Below are 22,085 nucleotides of genomic sequence, written 5' to 3' on the forward strand. Positions count from 1 at the left end.
ACCTACACCCTGATTTCCACCATTGCTCATCACCTTTATCTCTACACTTCTGGTTTAAGGTGGCCATCATCTATGGCATCACCTCACTGCCTTCGCTCTTCTCCCCCACCCCCCATACTCTAGTCTCAAGCAAACCACCAGGAGAATCCTTTTATTTCTATTTTCATAGTTTAATTTTTATGTTTTATATAGCAAAAGTAAGCTATGAGATGAATGTACAAAATCAAGCAGTATATTAACCCTTAACTGATAGTGAAAATTGTGAGTCAAGATCCTAGTTCTTAGATAATAACACTGTAATAACTCTATAACATTAACACTTGGCTATTATCAGGTTACAATTTTTTTTTTTTTTTTGCTTTCCCTCTAGGAGAATCCTTTTAAAAGCACAACTAAGATCATATAACTCCTCTGGCAATGGCTTTCCATCTCAGAATAAAAGCTAAAGTTCTTATAATAGCCTACCAAATGGTCAGCCACACTGGCCTTTTTATGGTTCCTCCAGAGGGCCAGCACAGTCCTGCCTCAGGGTTTTTGTACTTGCTGTTCCCTCTGCATGGAATGTTCCTCCACTGGGTTTCCCTGTGGTTCACACGTTCACTTCTGTCAAGTCTCTTTTCAAAAGTCGTCTTATCAAGGACACTATTTCTAACCAACCTATTTAAAAGCATTTCTCACTCCTCGTTCCCTTTTCCTTTCTCTCCACTAACATATATCACCATCTGACATGCTATATATATATTTTTTTCTTTTTTTTTAAATGGCTGTCTTTGTCTCTCTTTTTTAAAAGTATATTTATTTATTTATTTTTGGCTGTGTTGGGTCTTCGTTGCTGCACGTGGGCTTTCTCTGGTTGCAGTGAGCGAGGGTTACTCTTTGTTGCAGTGCGCAGGCTTCCCATTGTGGTGGTTTCTCTTGTTGCGGATCATGGGCTCTAGGCACACGGGCTTCAGGAGTTGCAGCATTCAGGATCAGTAGTTGTGGCATATGAGCTTAGTTACTCCGTGACATGTGGGATCTTCCCAGATGAGGGCTTGAATCTGTGTCCCCTGCATTGGCAGGCGGATTCTTTTTTGTTTGTTTGTTTAACATCTTTATTGGAGTATAATTGCTTTACAATGGTGTGTTAGTTTCTGCTTTATAACCAAATGAATCAGCTATACATATACATATATCCCCATATCTCCTCCCTCTTGCATCTCCCTCCCTCCCACCCTCCCTATCCCACCCCTCTAGGTAGACACAAAGCACCGAGCTGATCTCCCTCTGCTATGCAGCTGTTTCCCACTAGCTATCTATTTTACATTTGGTAGTGTGTATATGTCCATGCCACTCTCTCACTTCATTCCAGCTTATCCTTCCCCCTCCCCGTGTCCTCAAGTCTATTCTCTACGTGGCAGGCAGATTCTTAACCACTGCGCCACCAGGGAAGTTCCTTACTACATATTTTATATAGTCAATATTTCCTGTCTGTTTGCTCATCACTAGAGACTAAATCTCATAAGAGTGAAATTGTTGTCTGCTTTTTTTTCACTGCTGAATCCTTTCCTAGAATCAGTGTCTGCCACAAAGACGGTGCTCAATAAATATTTGCTGTTGTTCTGTAAGCAAATCAATAATATTAACCAGTGGCTGCAATCTTTTAAGACTCGTGTTTTTCTCTAGGGCTGTGAGTGGCCATGCTAGTGAAGGGAGGGTGATCTTGAAAAGTTGACAATGGGTTGCGAGAGAGGAATTAAGGACAATTACAAAAAAGAATCAGCAGTTTCTAAAGTAATATAAAGTATTATAGAGTATATAGAAAGAATATAAAGGAATACAAAGTAATATAAAGAATTCTTTTTTCAAGGCTTGGTGTTTCACTTTTTCCTTGTCTGCTCTTCTCTCAATACTATGCCCAATGCTGGGGGCCCATCTTCAATCTCCAAATGATACAGTTTAGCCAGTGTATGGGATTTGGGAACTAGTGGGGAGCAATTTGTTTTCTTAAGAGAAGATGATTAACACATTCAGACATTAGAGCGAATGTTACTCATTTGTACATTATTTTAAATTTTGAGGGTTTGTGGGGTATCTTGCTTGGCACTCTGGTTAGCAGTGTGATGGAAAGAGACAATACAGATCCTGCTGTCTGTTTCTTTCTTGCTGTCAGCTAATCCCCGTGAGGAAGTAGTGGAAGGGGGCAGGTCCAAGGTCTGTGGGCATTTGGGTGTGTGAGACAAGAAAATGAGGGTGGGATGGAGAACAATGCTCATAGGAGAGAAGCAGAATCCTGAAATCCCTTACCTTTCAAGGCCTTGGGGTTTTGCCAAAATGTAGGTTTTGCAGGGAAATAGGCAGCTCCAAACCTAGAAAGACATGTTGCTGAAATTAGAGAAAAAAGACAAACTTATAAGGAAAGCTACTGGATGGAAGGCTGGAATGGTTTCTGTGGGGAGTGGTGAGCCCCCGTGTGTGCCCACATCCACGCTGGCCTTCATTTATCAGAGTAGTACTCACATGGCCACATGGCCAGAGTGTTCTAACAAACTGCACCAGATGTTACTAATAAAGGCGGGCCCTCCTCTATACATACCAGCATTGGCACAATATTTTCTATGTTCCCAGCTCTTGTGGAGGCGTTGTTGACAGTTTGATGGCCTGAGGACTCACTGTGGGTTTGACTGTGTTTCAATCATGGAAACCCCAAACTGAAAGGTAGGCAGAGCATTAATAAGAGTTAACTATCTGTCTGGACTGAAAAATGCAATATTGGTGCCTCAGGTAGGACATTGCAAGAAAAATCGTTTTACATAAGAAAAGTCCCAGAGGCAGAGGTATAAAGCTTCCTGTCTTGTTTCAGGTTCAGAATATATGAGATGTAGATCATACAATCTCTAGTGCAGATTAACTATGAGGGAGGGAAGTCAGGGAGGGTGGGGGGAAAGTCAATGATAAAACCAATGTGGCAATATGGACTAGACCATCTCCAAGAACACTTGGCCCTTGTACATGTGAACTGTCATTGCAGTAATAATGATGAAACAACAGTAGCCATTCATTTAGTTACTATGTTTTGCTGAGTGCCCTTTCTCTCATACACTATATATATATGTGTATATATATATATATATATGTGTGTATACATATGTATATAATATACCCATAAATACATATTGACAATTTTTCCTCTTGGAAAAATATGTGACAGATATTAGGAGCCCCTCCATTTGCCTTACAACATTCACTGCCGGGACTTCCCTGGTGGCTCAGTGGTTAATAATCCGCCTGCCAATGCAGAGGACAGGGATTTGATCCCTGGACCAGGAAGATCCCACATGCCGCGGAGCAACTAAGCCCGTGCGCCACAACTACTGATCCTGCACGCTAGAGCCCATGAGCCATAACTACTGAGCCCACGTGCCGCTACTACTGAAGCCCACGAGCCTAGAGCCTGTGCTCTGAAACAAGAGAAGCCACTGCAATGAGAACCCCGTGCATTGCAACGAAGAGTAGCCCCCACTCGCCACAACTAGAGAAAGCCCGCACGCAGCAATGAAGACCCAATGCAGCCGAGAAAAACAAAAAAACAAAAAAAAAAACATTCATTGCCTTCTCTCGGTTTTCCTTCCCTCTTTTTCCCTACCCTAAAATCCTCTTCAGATTTTGATCGCCCTCCTTTCCCCTCCTTACCAGGTCGCAGCCTCATTCTGGCTGAGCGCCTTGTGGTCAGAACTATGGCGCCATCATTTCTCACATCATCCAGAAGGGTGACAATGGGGAGTTTAAACCTTTAGATTCTTCTGTCCTCTGTAGGATTGAGCTTGGGACTTGCAAGTCCTCAGCATGGAGTAGTTGTAAAACCAAAACCAAAAGCCAAGAACAAAACTTTCTTCTGCTAATATTACTATCTCTAAGGGTATAACTTGCTACCAGAGGTAAGAGGGGAAAAGGAGTGAGGGGGCTAATAGGTCTTGCTTGGAGCACATTATTTGCTTTATTGTATACATGAGAAAGTACATTTCAAAATAGTTAAACTGGGGACTCATAAGTGGGGGAAATGTGTTTTGAATTTGGAGCTATTGGACTTAAAAGTTCAGAGATCATATGCCATGTACTTTCTCTTGGCTTCTATTTCCATTTTTCATCTCAGAGGTCTTTCAAAATTCTGTATGAATGAACCAGTCTGACCCTTCTACTACCAGTGTCTCTGCAGGTCCCAGATGCTTAAGTTGCTAAATGGATGTGGTGGGGGGGGGGGTGAGGAAAGGCAGCTCTGTACGGGGTGAGGGGAACCACACAGAGCACAGGGAGCCACAAGTCTATCTGTAACGTGGCAGGAAGACAAACAAGACCTATAAACTGAGAAGGTGACTGCATCAGCTCTTTCTAGCTAGAGCTAGGTTAGGTTTTCCCAGCAGAGACCTTAGGTCCCATTTCATGATTCCCGGCACTGCCCCAGCAAAGCATGTGGTTAGGCCACCACCTGGAGAAGACAACAGACCTTGTCTCAGGCAATGGGCTGTCCTATGGGACCTGGGCTGTGTCCTCCTCTTCTTTGCTCCTGGGAGACTGGGTGGCTGTCCTTACGGTAATGATCTTCTCACACCCACATCCCCTCCCTTCCAACTCGTCCTCCCTTCCCTTCATTTGCCTCCAAATCCCCCTGCCCTGGAGTGGGAATTAATAAAGGACCCCAAACTTCTGGGCAAAGATACCTCACTCCACTCTTCTTCTGCTCCGCCACTAACATTCCATTACTGTGAACAGAAGGAAACCATCTGCATCTCACCACTCTATGGAATGAGGATTGGAGGCCAATTTTGAGAGGATGTTGGAGCCCACAGGGAAAATATCCGTTAAGTCACAGGGCAATTGTGCATCAATTGTGTTCTTTTCATTGGGAACACATACATTCTTTATCCTCACTTGTGCTCCAGTTTTCCTCTTAAGTTGTCTTTTAATGAACGAAATTGCCATGACAAGGATACAGAGTGCATTGGATACTTCCAGGTCAGCTCTTTGGACAACTAACAGCTGATGCAAAGGCAGAACTTATCAGTTACTAGGCTGCCTCAAGTTTGTAAAGGAAGGATATGAAATGAAGACACAAAAACAACCGAGACCCTTGAGAATTGTCAGGAGACAGAGGAATAGGAGGAACTGAGTGCTTATAGTAAAAAATAAACTACGTACTGAAGAACTCAAATGAAAAATCAGTATCCAGCTGGTGATGTGGATAATGTGCGGGCTGCTTTTGTATTCACAGCCTTTTATAACAGAGTCCATATTAACTTATATTTACAGTCTAAGATCTATTGTGCTAATCAGGACAGTGGGTCAAAGGAAGAATCTTTAAAAGCCTGGAGGTTAAAATTCTTTACCTTATAAAACACTAAATCAGAGAAAAGGAAGAGGGAAGAAAATAGAATTAGTAAGGGAGGGCTGGAATAGTGTGAGGAAGTTTGGGGGGAAATTTAAGAGAAAAATTAGAGGGTGGGTAACAGTAGCAGAATAAGTTGCCCTAGATAACAGCCCTGCTGGATGCCAAGAAGAGAAAAGTGAGTGAAGAGAATCTTCAGGATGCTGGTCCAGAAGCACATAGTGGAATTGTCCCTTTGGGGCTTCTTTAAGAATCTTAAAACCATTGCTTTTCAAGGTCCTTTTATTATTATTATTATCGTCGTCATTGTTGTTGTTATGTGACACTATGTGAAGATTGGCATGAGGGAATCGACTTTATTTGACTATCTACACTTAAATAACTTCACAAGTGATAGACGGCTCATATGATATTCAAAACCACAAATCCCTTTGGTTTCATTACCACGTATCTAGTTTTTAGAAAAAAAAGATCAAACATATATATTTTAAACTTTTTGTTTCAAAGAGTTCTTTGTAAGTCTTCACAATAGTGATTTCATTAAGATAGTTACTTTATAAAGCATTGCAGATGTCATAATTGTTAACATAATTCACCAGACTCTAGTTAATGGGTACAGTTCACTGAGCTCATTTTATACGGGAAAGGAAATGCCCAAACTGAGTAAAGTAATCCCATCACAGCCTAGCAGAACAAAGGAGATGCTGTTTTCCAGACACTTCAATCAGGCAAAAAAAGAGATACAGAGTTTCTCTCCTCCAGCTGAAGTGCTCCATCAGTAGAAATATTCTGATAAATACAAATGAGACAGTCAAGACCTAGTGACACTCAAAAGATTCCGCAACTGGTAATACAGTAATGCTTCACCTTCTTTAGCTTCGAAGTCGGAGGATTTTTGTTATTTAATTTTTAAGCATCAAACCTGTGTTTTTTCAGCAGCAGCATCTTCACTCTGAAATAAGCTGTCTTCTTCACAATGTGATTTTTTTACGTCCTCAAGCTCAATTTTAATACTAGGTGCACACCACATGACCTTTCTGAAAACTGCTTTTCTTCACAAGTTATGAAGAAGTTCAAGGAGGCATGGTTAAGGCAGAACGGTGGTAGTAAATACCACACATTCTTTGGTCATATTGCAACCTTTGTTTCCAATTTAGTGATGTTCCTGCTATGGAATCAGATAGCGACAATGACAACTACGTTAGGATTTATTTTTAAACTGGGATTTAGAAACAACTGAACTTCCAGGTTTTAACTCCTTGGCAGCAAGATCCAACTTCCTCATTCTCACACTGGCCCCTACTTGTCAAAGGGTTAAATAGTCAGCACAAATGGTACTGTACCATACTGCCCTTCTGAATGCAGCATTTGGCAGAACTGAGAGGAAAGGAAGTTGTGTTACACATTGAAGGGATTGCGCAAAACACAAGAAGACACCAGGAGAAGATGAAAACGTCATGTGAGGGCTTCGGAGCCCTGTACGCATCTTCCGTCACATCATCATGGTACTCGCCAGGCTGGCTTGAATCCAGCTCCAGGAACCACATTTTGCTTCTTTCTCCTCCTCTTGCCTCTGTTTGTCATTGCAAGGTACAGTCAATGAATTGGTCATCTTTGTCAAGTCATCAATTTCCAAAGAAAAACACACCTCTCTATCTAAGGATTCCCCAAACCTGCATGATATAGTGGCTTTTCATATTGTGTAATTTTATCTTTTAGTAACTTTTCAAAACAATTGAAGTCATCTCTTGAAAATGGACTCAGAGCATGGATTCTATAAGCTCTATTTATTAACACCAAATGTTTCTTTGGCTAATTTGAGGTCTGACTCTTCCTGTCATTTGTTTAGCATAGCCCCGGTTTATCTTTTAATTGTTCTCTGGTGTTAGAGCTTTAGGTTCTTCTGAACTCTTTTTATTTTTTCCTGTTGCTGTCCTTTCTTTTTGATTTTTTCCTCTTTTTTCTTTTCTGAAAAGTTTATTTCTGGTTTTATTTCTTTTTCTTTCCTTTCCCATCGTCACTGTCACCCCGTTTATTCTTGATAGCCATACACCTGCCTTCCAAGCTGTCCCCACCAGGGTACTGCCGGCCCCCACCATCCACATAGGGCTCCATGTCAAGCATGTCTGCATCCAAATTGGACGTTCCAACGACCCCTTCCAACTCAGGCTGCCAACTGCGAGCCCATGTTTTTACCTGTACTTCTGATGGACTGGCTATAAATCAGAGGTTCCCATGACCCCTTCCTTGGGTTCGATTAATTTGCTAGAGTGACTCACGGAACTCAGGAGACTTGTTTACTCACTAAATTACCAATTTATTACAAAGGGTTTTTATAGTGGCTTCATTATGTAGGCACAATGGATGAAATCATTGGCCAGTGGTGATAGAACTTAATGTCCAGCCCCTCTCCCCTCCTCAGAGGTTGGGGTGTGGGTGGGGTGGATGGAATGGGTTTGAAAGTTCCAAAGCTCTAATCACAAGTTTTGCTCCACTGGTGATGAGGCTGCATCCTCAGGCGCAGTCCAAACGTCACCTCGTTAACATAACAAAAGACACCTTTAGCTCTCAACATTTAGGAGACTGCAGGCGTTTTAGGAGCTTTGTGCCAGAAATGAGGATGAAAACCAAATACATATTTCTTATTATAAATCTATATCACAGTCTGAAACTGAAGAGGGTCTTGGCCAGCCAGGCCTCTTGGCACCTGTACCAATGGCAGGTCTCATGCTCAGGATCATTCGTGTAGCAAAGTAGCCGGTAGAAAAGCAAGCAGGAAAGATAAGGCTGAACTCTGCAATATATCTAATGTCACAGTGGGGTTTACATTTGGCAGAGTTCTGAGAGACATAAACCCCAAGGGAGAAGGAAGGAAGGTAGATGAAAGGATAGTCAGGAACAGAAGGGAGACTTGGGCAATAGAACATTCTGAGTGCCAGTACAGCAAGGCCTCTTGTTGAAGCAGAAACCCATCCCAGAGCCTGAAGATCCCTGGGTCCCTGGGAAAGAATAAGAATTTTTGATAAAGGATACCTGGTGATAAGATGAATGAGGGGGTGACTCATTTGAACTCCAATCAGCAAGCATTTATTGAGTTCTTCCCTGTTTGAAGACCACACTTAGGACTTTTGCATAACAAAATGACTCCTGTATGAGCCATGTTCTTAAGGAGGTTATAATATAGGAGGAGAACCAGAAACCCTACAAGAATTAAGTCAGACTGCGATCAGTGTTGCAACAAAAGTGACACACATGACCAAGTACTAGGTGATAACAAAGAAATGTGTTATTTCTTAGGAAAGCACAGACTTCTGGTTGACAGGTAAAGATCAAATGACTATGCTTTCACAATAGCCATCACTCTGGCAAACCCCATTTTGAAGGAAAGGTCAAGACTTAAGAAAAGGCAGTATTCACTGATCGTGGAAACAGATGTAATTCCTTCCCAATGGCTGCTACCCTTGCTGGTTGCCTCTGCCACACACACACACACACACACACACACACACACACACACACACACACACACATGCAGCTCTCTTAATCTATCATACGGGTTTACAAAATCTGCCAGGCAATTTTCTGAGTGCCTAGTATGTGTAGGCATATGATGGGGAGGAAGAGCAGTGGAAGGAGGGCAAAGAATAAATGCCCCCGAGTCTGACCACAATCCAAAAGAAGCAGATGCCTGAGAGAGAGAGACAGAGACCAGGTCGAGGGGTCTAAGCTACAGAGGCAGCATTTGTGCTGCCGCTGACTGCCTACGCCTGTAAAATGTGCCATGACCACCCTTCTGGGTTTAGAGCTGAATGTCTTGTTTGAAAATGGGAAGAAGGTGAAGAGAGGACTGATAATAGTCTGCTCTGCTACTTGGAAGATCTGTGGGTTCCTGAAGCTAAGAGGGAATTAAAAATGTAAATTAGACTACAGAGTCATTTATCTCAAGCTGTGAGGAGTGCAACTCTGGGCAAAAACGTTGAGAAAGTATCCTCCACTGAAAAAGAAAGCCCCAGCCAATGCATCTTCAGTGCTAGCCTGAAAGAAGGAACAAACGAGATGGTCCTGTGTTTAAAGCCTTTACAAGGAGGTCTAGGCTTCCAGACAGCTGATAGGGGTGAGGGGTGGGAGGTGGAGCAGGCAGAAAATGACTGTAATCCTGACCCCCATTTAGAGGTGTTTAGACCAGTGATTGGTGGCTGTGACCAGAACCTTCCTGATAAGGAAGAGGGGTGTCCCTGGGACTTGGGGCTCTGAATATGTATGGCCCAGGTTTCTTTGTGTGACTGATATCTGGCTGGATATTTATTCTTCTAGATTACACATTCTGACTCTGAGGAACAAAGGACTGGTAAGAGCTGCTCTCTGGTGTTTAATAATTTGAAGGAATTTACATTTCAATGCAGCCTTGTGCTTCTCATACAACCTCTCCCCCTTCTCCCTACTTGCCTTTCCCTCCCCCTAATTTCTTCTGATGGAAAGAATGGACCACTCTCCCAGTCTGCGAAAGGAGGTGGGGAGAAGGGAAGAAGGAGAAAACCATGGAGACATCATTGGAGGGAGATTTATTGATATTCCACTTAGAATTTATTCCCTCAGAATCCTATTTATTTTATTTATGTTTATAAATCATACATTACCAAGTACAATGAAATTGCCTAAGAACCCAGGAGGTTACTTGGTGTTCTTTGTGATTTGACAGTGGGAACAGAGGGAGAAAATGAGTAAGAAGTGAAGGTATGGGAGGGGGTGGGGACAGGACTGGGTAGCTCTGGAGAAAACATTTCCCAAGGAATAGCACATGTCTGTTCAGCTTGCTCTGTGACAGAGTGTGATCCAAATGGTCTCCTCTGTCCTTCCACCACTGGAAGCACTGTTCCTCTTCCTCCTCTCAGGAGAGGAGATTCATTGTCAGGTAATTAACCATCAGCATTACAGAAAGTACTTCACCAGGCAGAAGTGTGAAAACACATTTACACCTCATGTAAATGGGATAGATTTTACCTTTTGAGTGACACCCGAGGAGTCATCCAGTGACAAAGATAAAGTCATCCATGGTTAGGATTCCAAGATCCTAAGAGCTTACATTACGCTTCTGCAATGAATCACCCTCTCTCCCTTCATGTGGCTGCCACAGATTATATAGTGACCTGTGAGCCACAGGGAGCTTGGGGTATAGCTCGGTGGACATAGCAGCCCAGCTAAGACCCTACACAGGTAAATTAAGGGTTTTGTTCTGCTCTTGTTAGTGTGGTTATTCAGCAATCTTGAAGACACGCCTAATCTCCACTGTAAGGCACTGTTTCTGCCTTCAGGGTACTGATCTATGGCTGTAATACAGGGCGATTATAGCAACAGAGGGGGCATGTCCAGGAGGCCACGGGAGCCAGAAAGAGACCGTCCCAGACACTTCATGGAGGAAGTAAAATGACAAAGGTCTAGAGAATGAAGAGAGGCTTGTTAGGTGGAGAGGACTGGCAAATACAAGTGCACCGAGGGCTGAGGGTAGTTTTGCTTTGCACACTGCATGGTTTGGTAGGTAGAAGAGGGTGGCTAGATGAGGTTATCTTAGTAGGACAGGTTTGTGAATGTATCACAAAAATAATTGGATTTTCTTTAGTAAATGATAAGATTTTATAAGAATGAAAAAAGTGCCAATCTATGGATGGAGTGGGTAGAAAAAAAGAATGGAGAAAAGGAGAAATGATCCCTATACTCACCAGGATGAAAGTATGGAAATGGTTAATGGAAGCCCTCTTTTTTTTTTCTAAATTTAATTTTATTTATTTTTTTATTCAGCAGGTTCTTACTGGTTATCCATTTTATACATATTAGTGTATATATGTCAATCCCAATCTCCCAGTTTATCACACACACACACTCCCACCACCTCGCCATTCTTTAATCACAGGACGAGTAGGTCTAGGTTCCTCTCCACTGAAGGAGGAGGAGGGAAATAAGTGACTATAATTTTCATACCCATGAAGATATTCTGTTCAATTATTGTTTTCTCTAACCGGAACCTTCTCCATTAGGGGAAGGGCATCTGTGAACTTGAGGCAGAGCCTTGAGGGTCCCCCGCTGTGGTGTTTAATGTCAGTTGCTATTAGAAAAGCAAAGCTTCAAACTGAACTGCCTCTCCTCCAGCTCCAGATTAACTCACCTAAATCCTCACTGTAGGAGAAGTGGTTCACGTCTGAGGGTCCATCCCATCTCCTGGAAGTTATAGCCATGATTCCAACAAGCCTTGGGGTTCCATAAAAAGATGAGATTCCCAGGGTGTATGGGAACATGTCTGGAGCCAATGGACAGAGATGTGGGCCCTTTACTAAATGTTATTTGATGTCACAGAATTTTGACATAAGCAATGGCGTTTTGGGTCTACATATTTTATCAATTATTGAGAGAAGAGTGTTAAAAATCTCTATTATAATTGTGAATTTGGCTCCCTCTCTTTTAAATCAGTTCTTGCAAAGGAGTGCAGAATAAGCTTCTAGTGAGTAGTTCATAGGAAAGGTTTAGGTGGTAGGGTTGAAAAATGTGAGCACACTAGTCTTTTCCTTCAAGTCTTATGTTCTTATTTTAGATTCTGGAAAGTTCACAGGAAGTTTTTCATTTCAGATGAAACTCCATCCCAAATTTTAGTTTACCTAATTATATATCCCCTTAGTCAAGCAACGCTTGATTAATAAGTTCCTCATTGGCTTAACAACATTAGCCTATAGTTAGAAGTAAAACCAGTTCATTTATTTAACAAGTTAAGGGTAGGTGCGGTTGGCCCCTGTGATTGCTAAACAATTGTTATAAGCCAAAAGATGAAACTGAAGTTTCCTGTTTTCCTGTTATACATGAGTGTTTTTAATCTTTAAGAAAAAGGCACACATATATATATACAAATTCATAAAAGAAATATATTAATAATATGTATTTGACTTTCTTTAATTTTCTTATCTTTCTGTCTTCCTGGGATTAAAATATCCTTACTATTAAGAAAACTGTTACTTCACTCCAAACACTATTAGGCTTATCTTCCCATGCAAACTTTTTGGTTGTCTTCTCAGCTGGCTGAAGTTTTGTAAACTGGAGAGGCTTCTGGCCTGAAGGAGTACTAGTTTCTTGTTTGTATATTGATGGGTCCTGTTGAACCCTATAAATAGTCACAAATCAATGACTACAAAATTCAAAGGAGGTGGTCACATTGTTTGCAGTTCCTAGATTCATGTCAAAAATTACGTATTTCTCAAGTCATTTTGCAGATTCACTTATGCATTCATTCACATAAACAAACATTTCCTGAATTCTTGCTGTGTGTATGGCATATGTTAACCCAAGGTTCTCAGAGTGTGCTTCCAGGACCTGCAGCATTAGAATTACTTGAAAATTTGTTAGAACAAAGTCTTGGACTTTACACCAGACCCACTGAATTAGAAACTCTGCGGTGGGGGGTGACCAGCAATCTGTGTTTTAACAAGCCCTCCAGGTGATTCTGATGCAGCTCCTGTTTGAGAACCACAGTGTTAGACAATGGAGTAAAGACAGTGATGATTTAGATACATTCTAAAGTTCTCATGTCTAAAAAGCTCAGAATTTATTCTGTAAAATGAGAAATCTCAGGTTCCTCAAGATGAAATATCTCACTTGCCAGTGGTCTCACTACTAGTGAGTAGGAAAGTTAAGACAGTCTTCTGAAGGCCCATCCAGGGGTCCTTAAATAACATCATATTGATTAGCCATCTCTTGCCCTCTCTTCTACTCCTAGTTCCTAACTTAAAAATTGTATGTACTTGGGTAAATGTAGAATTGACATCAAAGAACTGACCCTGGGCAGCTGATAGGGAGCAAAGGCACATTGTGGTGACCGGGGCTTATGAGGAATCCTGTCCCCTCCTCCAGCAAGGTACTTGGACTCTTAGTAAGACAGTCGGTCAGCAAGTGCTTATCACCAATCACCACTAAGTGCAGGGTACAAAATGCATATTGCCTTTTGGGTGGCCTAGGACTGGGGGCATGAGAAAGGGAGGAAACAGTTCCTGCCCTTGAAAAATTCACACACACACACACACACATTTTGAAAACATGGAGGAACAAGTCTGCTGCATGACAATAGCAAGGGCAAGATAATAGGTACAGATAAATTGAGCATTGCTGGGGGATTTCACATCCTAATGCCAGTGCTGGGAGGGCGGGGAGTTCATCACCCCCACTAACTCACTGGGCAATTTCTGCCTCATTTCGTTAGACAGAGGAGATTGTTACCAGAAAGCCAGAAAGGAAGCGCCATCTGGGACTGTGTGCACTTCCAGACAGATGGCTGACTCTTCTAGTCTGTTTTATTTCTGGCTGCGGATCACACAGCCTACAACTATACTGTAAAAATGGGATGTGATGGGACACGGGATGTTTTCAGAGTGTGTTTTTCTTTTTTCTCATTTTTATCCCCTGGAAACTTGTGGTAAAAAATAAAACTTAATGACAATCTTCCTGTTTTTCCTGTGGTTGTTCGAATGAAGCCCTTGGTTGGCAAAGGACTGATGGGTTCCCTGGAATTGGAGATGATGTGCAGGGATGTGGCAGAAGGCCAGGCTAACCTTGAAGAGGCTGCTGCATGGAAACCCTTTGTTAGAGTATGTGTATGTGTTGTCAACCTTGAGATGGTTGAGAACTGCGACACACTTTAAAAGTACAGAGTGGTCCAGCCAGACTGGAATGCTTCTCTCTCAACCACTTTTTCCCTACCTACTTCCCACTCTGAGGTTTCCCCCGACCCGCCACTAACTCCCTTCATGCCGGACAGGGGAGAGATGCTGACACAAGCAGAGTAGTTGCAGTCTGTCTGCTTTTGGCCTACTCAAGGCCCTGGGTTTTAAAGCCTGGGATGTGAGGGATGGACTGGGAGATTCATATAAATGAAGAGTCCCCACTGCCAAGAGTTGTGAAGGTTAGAGCAATTACTCAAGCTACTTCCAGAGTATAAGCTATCAGTTTGTTCAATACATATTTCTTGAGTGACTATTGATAAAGTATTACATTGTAGGGATGTAAAGAAGTAAAAGATGATCCCCAAAGTCAATAATGTACTAGAAAGAGCCCTGATCCCCAATTCTGACTTAACTGGCTTTGTGATTTGGGACAAGTGACTAAACTCGCCTGGTCCTCAATTCTTCTATAAAAGCATTTACTACTGCTGTTGCCCTTCCTCCACCTCTTTTCCAAGTTTTGTCTCCATCTCTAACCCTTCACTGATTCTCAAACTTTGGAGGTACATACCAACCACCTGGGAAGTGCATTAAAATACACATTCCTAGGCTTAGAAAATGTAATGCGGTACATCTGTGGTAGGATCCAGGAACCTGCATTTTTAGGGTGCCCTGGTATAATTCTGAAACAACTCACCAGTGGGCCATACTTTGATAAACGCTGTTTTAACACTTTTCCAGATTTCTGCACCCAGGTTTAGTCAATATTTTGAACTCTTTCTCTGAGCTCCCATAGCATTTTATTTAAGCTTATGAATACTCTTTATTATGAACTGACTCACATTACAATAGGATCAAAAGAAAGAGTTAAGCCTTCAGAACCATCTAATAACTAATTTATTCAACAACTATTTATTAAACACTTATTATGTGCAGTCAATGAACAAAACAGAATCATCACGGCATTTACATTCCAGTAGACTGAAACAGAAAATTTAAGAAACCCACTAAAATAATACGTAAACAATAAAATACATTAGAGAATGATAAGAGACATGGAGAAAACAAGCAGACAAGCAAAAAACAAAAAGCAGAGCAGGGTAAAAGGATCAGGAATGCTGAGGTGGGAGGCAGGTTGCAGTATTAAATAAGGTTTAAATATTAATTTTATCCCTTAAAGGTTTTATTTGGCCTTGAGCAAGTCTCTTAACCACTTCAATTATCAGTTCCTCATCTGTAAATTGTGAATAAGAAATCCCAATATGCAGAATTGTGAGGTTTAAAGAGAATGTAACACCCGGCTTTATGATACAATTAAGAAGCACAATTTTCTTATCTGTCTCCTTGTTCAGCTTATAAATTACTTGAGGGCATTTTCACCTTTGTATCCCAAGCACCTAACAGTACTTGGCATGTGGTGGGCACTCAGTAAATGTCAATGTTTGAGGCAACCAACTACTAAATACTGAGGAAAGAATACACAAGAAGAGTACTTATTCTTCAGGGCTCTGAGACTCACAGCATGGGCCTTTACATGTGGGGTTCACTCTCTGAAAGTAGGTTAGATATTGGTGTAGTCATTATCACATTGTGATTTTGAATCATGGCCAGGGTCAGATCTAAATGAGAAATTCTCATAATGCCATTAGGTTCCTAGGGAGGTTTCCAGGAACATCAGCAGGCCTGGACCCTTTCCCTTCATTTCCTAACAGAATAATACTTAAATACTAGGGCCTAGATGACAATGGCCAGCTGTCCTCTTGACTATTCTACACCAGACTGGTACTTGGTGCACAGAGTAGGGCTGACAAGCCATCCTCCCTTCTGAAATTGTCTGGATTCTAAAGATGTCACCAATTCTAGGAGGTAGTATCCAAAGAGTATTTTCCTTATGAGAAAAAAAGGCTTTGGTATTAAATATACATAATAACTGAAAATATATCTTAATTTCAGGAATGTTAGAACGTAGAAAAAGTGTCCAGCTCAGAATGGAGAGACTTGAGTAATAGGAGCCATATATCCTGAGTCCTTGGGTCCCTGTCATGCTAGAGGCAGTGGCAGTGGTGCTCAGCTTCTCCTGTTCTGTCCAGTCCTTCTCCCCCTCCTCTTCTTTCCCTTCCTTGGCTGCTACCACTGGGCTGCCGCTGTCTCAGCCCTTCCCTTGTTGAAGTAGGACCTGGAATGTCTTCTCAAAGAAAAGGAGATGAGGGATGCAAGAAGGGCTGGCATGTGCTTTGATACTTTCAAAATGACTAAGAAGTCATCATAATCATAATGGTGCACAATTATTGAGCTCTTATGAGCCAGGTCCCGTTCCACGAGCTTTACGTGTATGACTCTACAATCCTGTGAGGTGGGCACAGTCATTCTACCTACTTTAGTGATGGGGACATTGAGGGATGGAAAGGTTAAATAACTCCCACAAATACAAATAAGGAGTACAGCTGGGGATACCCAGCTTTGTCTGACTCAGAAGTCCAGAGCTTCTCTGTTAAACTATGCTGCTACTCTATGAAATCTCATCTTGATTAAAAGAGCAGTTGGAATCAAATCAGGGAGATGATATGGAATAGGGTTGGTGGGGGTCTAGAAGAGCTATCTCTGCAGTAAATTACCTCCGTGACATTACAGAAAGGTAGAAGAAGCAAGGGGTACACTTTAGAGGCAGTTGGCATCTTGGGATTTCTTCATTCAGGGCCACTGAGCTGGCATCTGCACCCCAGGTGTTGCCCTTGAGATGTGGTCAGTGGCCCTAATAGGCTATGCCAGACCTGGCATCAAGGACCAGCTGATTTCTGTGTCCTCTGATGAGGGTTCACCTACTGATAAGGCAAGCTGGAGGGAATCAGAAAACTCAGTCGGGAAAAGATCAAGGCCTGCATTAAGGAGGAAAGAAATGTCAGTCACTCTGATAGGGAAACAGATTTTTGTGTTTCATCGCACCGGCATGCACATATGCACTCAAAGACTGCCACGTTTCAAAGCAGCCTTCAATGCCCTGGTGTTCGCTTGGAGGGAGAGAGATCTGAAGCCCCTCAAAGGCTGCAGGTACAGAGTAATTCATACAGGATACAGCCAATAGCCTTCTCCCACCTCCTTTTTCCACCTCCCTCCCTCCCACCAGCCTGCGGTTTACTGGTGGTACTGAGGAGGTACGTGTGAGTGTCATGTGTGCACATTTAAATCCAAACTTAAAAGGAAGGGAAAAAAGAAAAAAAAAAAGTGACAGCTTTGGACCAAAGCAGCAAGTATTCATAATGAATGGTGGAGTCATCATGAAAGAGCCGGGGCACTTTAAGAAAAACAAACCTCCCTGAGGAAGGCAGCTCTGTGGATGCTGTTGAGGTAGGCAGCTTAAAAAACCCTTCATTTCAGAGCCAGTGAGAGGCGAAGCAAGGATTTGATATACAACACAAGCTTTTTTCTTTTTTTTCCCCCTTCCCTTCTTCTTCTTCCTCTGAATCCCATCTTGGCTGAGCCATGGCAAAACTAAATTAGAAAAACCTGCAGAGCATTGAGAGTCCAAATGAAGCACACAGCCAATTTATCACAACAGAGCCCAGTCATCTAATAAGCCCCGTATGTAATAAATGTGCTAAGTGCCCACCTTTAACTTTGGCACACACAGCAGCGGTCACTGGTGGGTGATGGCAGAATCCCTGACAAGGGGATGATGTCAGACTCAGCCTGGAGCTCTCAGCATCTGGCTTACATCACTGGCTTTTAAGGGTGCTGAGCCAAGGTGATAATGTCGAGGTCTCTGAAGGCAAGGCAAACCATTGCTGAACATTTAGAATCCGAAGAGATACCTGTTTACAGATAGTTTTGTAGGCTAAGCCATCACCATGAGAGCAGAGTTGGGGAAACTGGAATGAGAACAGGTTCCTTTCTGCTTTGGAAAAATGAGTGTTTTGTGGAAGAAGAGGCTTCATCAGCATACAGTGTTTCCTAACCAGAGGTGGAGAGAGTTCTTAGAGATTTTGTCTTGTAATAGACTATTTTTGTGTTTGGCCAATTAGTAAAGGGAAAAGTTGTGATCTGATAATGCCAAAGGGGGTGGAGAGGTAGGGCATGGCATTCTTAGTTTATCCCTAGGTAACCTTGTGACAACAGGCTTGGGAGTCTAAACGAGAGAATCAGGTTGTAGGTCAATCTTTCATTCTATAAGGACAGCTGGGTCTATAAGGGTGTCTCTGGGGTCCTCTTCATAATTGGATGATCTTGGCAGAGCTGAGCAGGATGTATTCCCAGATCCTTAGATGGCAGTGTGTTTGACACATAAAGAGTAGTTTCTATAGAACAGTGGCTCTCAGTTACAGTAGTATAGTAGAATCTCATGGACAGCTTTAAAAAATATTGATACCTGTGTCCAATCCTATATATATATATATATATATATATATATAGAGAGAGAGAGAGAGAGAGAGAGAGACAGAGAGAGAGAGAGAGACAGAGAGAGAGAGAGAGAGATTGGTTTAATTGGTTTGGGGGAAGGTCCAGGGTCAAGATATTTAAAAGCTCCAGAAATGATTCCAATATTTAGCTGAGCTTGAAAACCACTGTGGCAGAGTGAAAAGTAGGTCATAGTCCGCAAAACAGGGAAGTACTGGAAATCCCCAAATTTTTGAAATTAACCTGGGCAGCAGGAATTAGTCTAAAAAACATAGCCATTTGTGTAGGTCAAAATTATAGAATGTTGGCAATTTCATATGGTTCAAACCAATAGATTAAATTTGTGTGGGTCCTCAGTCTTATAAGATCCCCTGAGTTGGAACTTTGTTCCCAGTTGACAATTACTCTTCTGTATTTCTTTTTATCTAATATATGATTTATAATCTGCCTATATGTTAAATAGATTTAAGATAGCTACAATACAAATACACATGCATACACATGTGTATATAGGGTAGCTAAAATAAATATTAGGAAATGGTCAGAAAATACGTGGAAAAAGGAAATTGTTATTAAAGTTAGTAATTAAGGATAAGATATTAATATAACTGAACACTCGGTATAATTTTGAGCTACTGGAAGTACAAGAAAAAGTGGAATTTATTTTCGCTGTCTCTAAAGACAATGCATATTCATTTTTAAGGACAGCACCAAATTCTGGATAGACTCTATTGTGTAGATTCTAATAACAAGAGCCTTGAGTGCAAAGTAGATAAATGTTGTTTTTGTTGAAGATGCAGTGATGATTTCAAGGCTATTATATGGAGTCACGGTTCAGTGAAATAATTTTTATGCCAATAGCCTCCCAGAATTCAATAGGGACCTGTCCTCCAGTGAAAAACAGTACAAGGTATAGTGCCCTGAGAAATGGGTGTACCTTAAGCTGCTAAATCTCAAATCAGCATGCTTTCCCCTTCCTGCATGTATGAAACTGAATCACTGCTAATATTTCATCATGAGTAGTTCTTGTGTCTCCAGTTTTTTTTTTTTAAGGGTGAGAATAGGTTTGTGGTTGTTTTCTCTTTACTTTCTTTACTATCAAGTGTGACTATTTGTGCAACTGATTAGTGGAGTTTGGACATAGTTTGCATCATGGAAAGCCTCACCCTACCACCCACTTTGATTTAAATCCATTGAAGATTACTTATTCATTCATCAAACTTCCTTCAAGAACAGATTACATGCCCATCACTGTGCTAATCACTGAAATCTCAACCCTTGCCAGATGGAACTCAGTGTGGTCAGTGAAGACAGCTGAAATGTGGACAGATACTTGGCAAGACACTGTGCTAAGTGTAATGGAAGCGTGGAGAAGATACAGACCAGGCAGAAGGAGAGAAACTCCCCATCAGCCTTCCTAGCCTCCATGGTACCAGAGCAAAGTTTGCAAAGATGCGTGGAGTTTTCAGATGGACAATGGAGAAAGGTATTGAGTGAGCAGATGCCCGGTGGCTTTGTGGAGTAACAGGCAACTTACTGTCAGGGGAGCTTAAAGCGCGAGGGTGGGTAGGAAAGAGAAGAGGACACAGTCAGCCAAGGGCAGGGAAAATACAGAAAACATTGCATTCTAGTACAATTTTGCATATAATCTTTATTCATTCCACCAATATTTGAGTGCCAAGTATGTGCCAAACCCGGTGGGGGGAGGGAATAAGTAAAGCCTGATGTCTATTTTTATAAGTTTAAACATTTGCAATGCTGTTGTCATTTTGTTCCACTCTGAGCTAAGTATAACCCAATTCCATTCTTCTGGGTGTTTCAAGCAGAGCCAACATGCACAAGGCAGCTCTCTGCTATCAGAAATCCTCCCCACCCCATCCCCTGTTCCTATAAAGAAAGGAGAGGCAGCATTGATTATTTTTCATTTAAGTCCTCCTTCTGAGTTTTCGTTTTGTTTTTGGAGGTCCTCCAGGACGTGGGCTAATTTGTATGGTGTGTTTGGGTCAGTTACATCCTTACAAGTCTATGTATTTTTGAAACAGGTGAGACCATTGTTTGTCACTCAGATTCAGGCAGAGTGATGGAAAAAAGCAAAGAGGCAAGGAATTAGATGGGTCTGACATTGCATTCACACTGGAAAAACTGAAAATAGACGTGAAGCAAGCCTTGGAGCAGTAACCACTAGTCCTACCCTAGCTGGCTGTTTCAATGCTCCCAAAGTGGCCAAGTTCCAGTATCACCTCACTGGGGCTCTGCCTGAAATCCGGTGTGAGGCTGGGATAGTGCGAATATTCCTTGCATCCCACAGGATCTGGTTCCTATTGTCTGCTGCCTATGCTTCTCTCTCCACAGCACCTCGAGTAGATGGTACTGTGATCATGGTCGTAAGTATTATTAATGATAGCAGCCATGACAACAAGTCAAGGCCCAGTCACTGGCTTTGATGTCAACAAGAGAAAAGGGAGGTTTTTCATTTGTTTCAAATGAAAACAGATGCATATGGGTAGAGCTAGCATTAAGCAGAACAGTAGAATGGTGGTTTTTGTTTTGGGGGTTCCCTCATTCCCCACAAGTTTCTCTATTAGGCAACCCTTCCCTCAGTAATTCTCCCCATGTGATGAGCAGGGAGGCGGCCCTCCTCCAGCGTCTGTTCATCTCTCCTTACCATCCAGGCTCTTCCTGCTTTTTCCTGAGAATGGTTTTGTGAATGAGAGAACCCAAAGGGAAGATGTCCCCTCAGCTTGAAAGCCTGCTTTCTCAGAGAGTGTCACTGTCATTGTCTAAGCCGGGGGTGATTTTAGAAGTAGAGAAAAATCTGCTCACTCACCAATATCTCTACCTTATGCCTGAAACTTCCAGCAAGTGAGTCGCCAATCAACTCGGCTCAATCCTATTCAGTTCATAATGATACCGAGGGTTCGTCACTAGCATGTGTAAAACACTGTTAGATGGACAACTCTATGTCCAGCTGGGATTGTACTCATTTTAAATACGCCGTGTAGTTTACTTTTTGCTCTGCTTGGATCTTGAAAAAATGTAGTGTACATGAAGGATTCGAGATACACTAGACGTAGCCATTGCCTTTAAGAAGACTGTCATGGTGGAGGAATTATGAATGAGGTCGTCTGTGCTCTTTGGGGGGCAGGAGTATAAATAAAGGTGCCGCCATCCACCCCAGGCTCACCTGGCTCCCATTCCTCATGTCTCATGCTCTGCCTCTCCCTGGCCCAGTTGGGCTTATTCTCGGCTGGCTCCACTGTCCACCTCCACGGCCCTCTCTCACCTTTCTCACAGCTGCTTCTTTCAATTCCTCGGTGCCTGGGTCTCTCCTCCTTCCCAAGCATCCCCCAGTTCCAGCTCCGCCCCCCAGATAGTCTCAATTGTTCCTTCCTCCTTACACTTGGACTCCTTTGGCTTCTTTGGTTCTGGAATCTGTTCTTAGATTCGAATGTGGATCGACAGATTGGAGCATCTTGATCTATGGCACCGACCCTTCCCCCACCTCTTCTGCCCTCATCTCTCCTTCCTGATTCCTTTTGGGAAGGTCAAACCTTCCCCAAAGGAAAGGCCCATGCCCTTCCATTTTGGGGCTCTCTCTAATGCAGTCCTTATTACAGTGACTATTTTTGCTTTCTTAG

General features: G+C 42.3%; 1 pseudogene; it reads right to left on the reverse strand.

The window, feature by feature from the left end:
- Positions 1-335: 335 nt before the first annotated feature.
- LOC137760700 (eukaryotic translation initiation factor 3 subunit J-like) lies at positions 336-21,791 on the reverse strand (annotated as a pseudogene).
- Positions 21,792-22,085: the final 294 nt, after the last annotated feature.

This window comes from Eschrichtius robustus, chromosome 3 (genome assembly GCF_028021215.1).
Source record: "Eschrichtius robustus isolate mEscRob2 chromosome 3, mEscRob2.pri, whole genome shotgun sequence".
In the NCBI taxonomy this organism is placed as follows: domain Eukaryota; kingdom Metazoa; phylum Chordata; class Mammalia; order Artiodactyla; family Eschrichtiidae; genus Eschrichtius; species Eschrichtius robustus.